Source organism: Mus musculus, chromosome 14, assembly GCF_000001635.26.
Source record: "Mus musculus strain C57BL/6J chromosome 14, GRCm38.p6 C57BL/6J".
Classification (NCBI taxonomy): Eukaryota; Metazoa; Chordata; class Mammalia; order Rodentia; family Muridae; genus Mus; species Mus musculus.
The window spans coordinates 15,300,774-15,306,897 of NC_000080.6; positions in this window are offsets into that span (position 1 = coordinate 15,300,774).

Below are 6,124 nucleotides of genomic sequence, written 5' to 3' on the forward strand. Positions count from 1 at the left end.
ACAAAATATTGGTCAATTTATACCCAACTCTTGAGAGCCCCAGGTGGATACAGGCTAGGTCACAAGTCCTATTTGTCTTATCACAATCTGGGGGTGCAAAGGGGTTTAGAACTGCATTTTTCTTCAGCAGAAATGATGATATGAAATTACCTTCAGGCAAGTTCTGTAAATTCTAATATTGGCAAGTGGTCCCAGAAACATCAGTAATGCTTACTGTGCAATTCTTAAAATTATTTGAAGAAAATTTGGATTCCTGTTTAAAAGAAAACTAAAAAAAAAAAAAAAAGACTGTCTTAGTTAGGGTTTTATTGCTTTGAAGGGACACCCTGACCATGGCAACTCATAAAGGAAAAAAAAAAGAAGAAATATTCAATTGGAGCTGGCTTATAGTACAGAAGTTTAATCCATTTTTGCCATGGTGGAAAATATGGCAGCATACAGGCAAGTACTGAAGAAGCTAAGAGTTCTGTCTTGATCTGAAGGCAACAGGAAACTGTGTACATCAAAGCCCAACCCCATGGTGACACACGTCCTCCAACAAGACCACACATATTTCAACAAGGCCACAACTCCTAATAGTGTTACTGTGGGCCAAGCATTCAAACACATGAGTCTATGGGGTCTGGGTCCATTCCTATTCAAACTACCACAAACTCCCTGATGGTAGAGGTGGAATACGAGAAGAGTGCAATGAATGTCCATAGTAAGCTCTCCTTAGGTGGGAGTGTAGGTCAGCTGAAGGTAGAGAAGTCATAGGAGACCTTTGGGTTCCCTCAGTAGAAGAATCTTGCTGCTATCATCTGCCTTGGTGATCAAAGCACCCTGCTTTTCAAGAATTTTGGAGAAGCTGACATTGAGTCTTGTCCATGCAGTCTCACTGCAGCTTATGACAAAGTACAAAGAAAACACTGTGGCTACAGGAGGCCCATGGATGCAGAAGCTCTAAGACTCCAGTGCTATCATTTACAGTACAACTCTGACCACAAGCTGTGTCCCTTCGTCAGAATATAGCTCACTGATACACCCAACACTTTGTTGGGTGATGTTCATGTCACGCTGTTGTGGAATCCTCCCAGTCATATTCTGCTGTCTTTCTAGAAGATGGGGCTGAACCCATCCTTATGCAGTGGCCAGTTCCATGGGTCAAAGATTTTTCTGAGCAAATGAATAGTGTAAACGCAGACAGTGTTTATCTGTCTGAAGGGTGAAGGGTAAGCGGTTTATTACAATCTTTTTAGAGGATATCTTGGCACTCACAAAGCCTCTATCATAGGCACAGCTGTTAGCTCTCTTGTTAAGGAATTTTAGAGACTCTAAACTTCATTTCTTTCCCACTGACCACATGTCACTCACTGTCACTCCAGGGTTCAGGAGCTGATGGCTATTCAGCTGCATACCTGTTTGGGTCTTTGTAGTTTCTCTTCTGCTTTCAAATACAGGAGCATAGAGGGAATAGTTCACATTCACATCAGAATAACACACACACACACACACACACACACACACACACACACATGTACATGCATGAACGTGTGCTTGCTTGTGTGCAAACACCTTGATTCAACTCACAATGCCTTGAGACAAGAGTCCTGGGGATTTGTCCTATGAATAAAGAAGTTTTCATCTCACTACCCCAGTTGATCCCCTATTGTGTTATCAGAAAACACATAGCAAACAGAGGCTGATGTTCAGGACAGTGTCAACCTTACACCAACTCACTGTTATTGCTTAAGTGAATACCATCACTCCATTGGGAAAGATAGGGTGGTTGAGAAAACACTTCGGGTCCCTGAGAATGACACTGCTGGGGCAGCAGTCATCAGTCACTCCCCGTCTCAGTCATGTACTCACTTCCACATAGCACTTCTCTCTGTTTTGGCTGTGATTACTCCAGGCAGCCAACATAAGTATGCTGTAAGCTCAGAGAGTCCCACATGATGTTCTGGAGAAATCAGCAAACATCCAATTCACTTACTATTCCACATCATGAGTACTTGAAACTTTTATGCTTCCAGATTGAAGACCTATCCTTTTTTTTTTTTGTAAAAAATATTGACCATAAAATTATTTAAAGGAGTCTTTTCTCATCCCCCCCAAATGATATTTTAAAACTCGGGTTTGTTACTGTCTAGAAGGATGTGCTTAGACATTTTTAAATTATGAAATGCATTTAAAACATTTGTTTTATAAAGTGCAATTATAAAACAAGAATACCTTACTGTCTAAAAAGAAATAACAGTCTATAACAACACTATCTCAACATGAAAATATTGTCTTTTTAAGTATTCCTTCCCAAACCCACAAAGAATCTTTTCCAGTTTCTCTCTCTCTCTCTCTCTCTCTCTCTCTCTCTCTCTCTCTCTCTCTCTCTCTCTCTCCCTCCCTCCCTCCCTCCCTCCCTCCCCCCCTCTCTCTCTGTCTCTCTCTCTCTCGTGTGTGAGTGTGTATGTGTGTGTGCGTGTATGTGTGCCAAAGCTTTCTCACCTGTGATCACAGTAATTTTAAGCTATGTGCACTGGTGAACAGACAGAAATACAGGTGACTATAAGCAGAGATTTTGTGGAAATCCTACAACTGAGTGTAGGGCAGTTGAAGGGTTTATGGGACACATTTCCATTCTGATTTCTCCACTATTTTCTTCTCAGAAATATTGAGATCAGACTGTAGAGACTGCCCTGTACCATGAGGATACAGGATGCTGTGAATGCACAGAAGGCTCTAGTTCAAGAATCCTGCATTGCTGAGCAATTATCCTGTACTTTCAAACCCAAGATTTTACACTGTAGGGACAAATAATCTTTTGTATTTTAAAGCTATAGCTCTGGTGTTTTGTTTTGATTTGTTTTGTTTTGTTTTGTTTTGCAGCTGTGTTCATTCGGTCATATACAGCTGATAAGCCAAAATATCCTTTTGCAGAAGTCATACCACTGAAGACTTCTGACTATGACACAGCAGTACAATGCACGGAGGCACAGCAGTGATAGCTGTAATTCCCACCAGGGTCTCAGTCTGTTTGCTGCTTCTCCTCCTGTGATTGGCCAGCAGACACAGGTGGACATGCTGCACAGATTATTTACTCTGATGCTTCAGTCAGAGTGCAACTACCACTTTACTGTTACCTAAGACTCAAATTGTTATGGTCTAAGTACATAGCCAGGTCAAGATAGAGAGGTGCTGCTAGGAGCATCTGATTTTTTTAAATGAATTTTACATGTTAAATGAATGCCTACTCTTAGCTAAACTTTGAGTTCTCCACTGGCTTGGCTAAAGAAATCTCTTAGGTGATAAACCATGTTAAAGTACTGAAGAATGTCAGGTAGAATGATGCCACAGTGGCCAAGGTATTTGGCAACAAGGACGCAAGCACAGAAAGGAACCAAGCATATAGTTGCTTAGGAGACAAAAAAGGAAGAGGCAGGTCTGAAGCCAAAGGCAGATGAAAGAAAAGGCAAAGAAGGAAACAACGGAACACTTCATTGTTGCTCCTTGAGATGGTCTTTGGGGTAGCAGGGTAAGAAGGTGAGTAATCACTGATACAGAGGCCAGGAGTCAGCTGGAAGTGGAAACAGAGTTGTTTATTGAATTGGGGAGTGCCTTTATACCCTCCACCCATGTCCCATTGGTCCATGACATCTTGCCTCTTGTTTGGCACCATCTTACTGTCTGGCCAGGTGACACACTTTGTCACCTCCCTGTACTTACTGTTCTCAAACAGCTGTCTTTTCCTCTTATCCATCCATGTTTTTAAAATGTATTTCTTTTTAATTATTGCATCTGGGAGTTATGAATCTTTGCCATGTGTCTGATGATTTCCAAGATGGTTGTGAGTTGCCAAGTGAGTGCTGTGAATCAATTCCAGGTCCTTTGCAAGAGCACTCAGTGCTCTTAAGTTGTAAGCCAGATCTCCAGCCCCTCTAACTGTTTTACCTGGCACATGTTTGTGGAATACAGCGTGATATTTGGACACAGGCAGGCCTCCATGTGATATCAACTTGTGGTGTTTAACTTGTAACATCACTTCCACCATATGCCGTGTTTTGTGAACAGAACACTCTAAATCTTTCTTCTGGTTACTTTGAAATAGTGTAAAACATTGCAACGTAAGTGAACTGAATTGGCCTTTCCTCCCAGGACCAGTTTCACTGCAGGTTTGAGGAACAGCTCTCCACAATCTGCTCGGATGAACTCACCTCAGGTTCAACATGAAGTATGGGGTGTGAGGTTCAGGGTGCCCCCCACTGAAGTGCAGGGTGGGTGGTTTAATTTTATTTTGCTTTGCGGACACTGTGGCTTTCTGTTATTCTCTTATCCTCGACGTTTCTAGTTTTTCCTCTCTGTTTTCCTTCATGCCCTACCCTGCAGGCATTGCATATACATATGGGAGAAGCCTCCACCTGCCTCTTTCCCCATTTCAGACAGTTTCCTGTGGAAACAAAACCAAGGCAGTCATGTTGTGGTATATTCCTATAGGGTTTAGACAACATATTTTGGCTCCACCTGCAGTCACTATCTCACTTTTTAATGGCTATCTGGGAGAGGAGATAAATAGAATACAAAACCCAAGATTATTATGAATGAAGGGTTTCCACTCTTCCTGGAGATGTCAGCTAACAGAAAGATTATCCAGATTTTTAAAACATTAACCATCAGTATTTATTAAATTCTACAATCTACTCCTCTACTCCTGTCTTAGCAAATTTTCTACCCAATAAGCTCTGAATTTCAGAGACCAGAGGTAAAAACCTTATAGTTTTTATTCATGCAAGCTTTTAATTTAAAGTTATTTACAAATATCTTTAAAACGACAGTTTTAAAGGTCCTTTGACATTTTCATAGATTATATGTTGAATGAATATCTTTACCTCCACCTCCTACCACATCCACCACCATTCCATGTTCACACAACTTTGGGTCCTCATTGTTGTTTTTTTTTTTTTTTTTTATAAACCAACTAGTTCTCCCTATACTCTCTTATATGTGTGGTTATACAACTGGAACATAGTTGATCTTGTATGTTCAAAATTAGAAAAATATAAATTTTTCACATTCAAAGGGACTTCAACTAATACTCTGTCCTGTTTGAAATTATTAGTTTTAAACTCAAATAATTTAATCTCAGTCTGTAAATTTATACATTACATTTCTCTAGATTAAAAAGTGACAAGAAAATAGTTCAATGTATTAAAATCTCTGTTCAAATGTGTAATGTAAACTAACTCATGTGAACAGAGTGCTGTTCTGTATTATTGGCCAGATGTTTTAGACAGCAAGTGACTCAAGAGGCTCCCAGAGATACATCTGTGTTATCAGGAAGCAGAGATGCTCCTCTCAACGGCAAGATTTGTTTAAACAGTACAAACTCTTTAAACAATCAAGAATATATTTCGAACAACACATTAATATAGCAATTGTCTTATTCGTGTCTGCATTTGTTTTCAAAATTCTCAAACTTGAAGAATCCTTCAGAATTACGTCATTAAGCAACTGGTCCTGTCTTCAATTCCTGTGGATGGCTACGTGGGCACTAGAGACTCTATGAGGGGCCTGAACTGAACTATATTTCCAGGCTTTTTTGCGGCTACTTTGCCAAAAACACCAAATCTTAGCAGGGCAGATACCCATCACTTTGTGTGAGTCCCATCAATATCTTATTATTCTGTTCGTTCAAGGAATTCTGTGATCCATAATACCTTACAATTTGATTAAATTAAAAGGTATGATATCATTTTGAATTATTGTTATTTTAAGACCAAGGGTATAATAGCTTTGTTTATTTCTATGCATCTCTACTGGCATGAACAGAAGGAAGAAGGTATGTCCTTTTTTTAAATGATGACTTGGGAATTCTAATGACCAGCATCTCCTCAACTAGTGTACGTGGGCATGGCGCTTTACTCTGTTGATCCCGGGGACACTGCTATCCACAGAAGAACCTACCTCATTCAGTAGTATTCTTATCTATATTACACACTTACTAAGCACTTATTAATATCTCCTGCTATCAAGTGCCTAATTCAGATGCAAACTTACTGACCCTTGGTTCTATGTTATATATATCCTGAAATGTAGATTCTGAGGGTTTTGACATTTAAGAACTGGAAGTAGTTAGGAGAGCAAATGGACA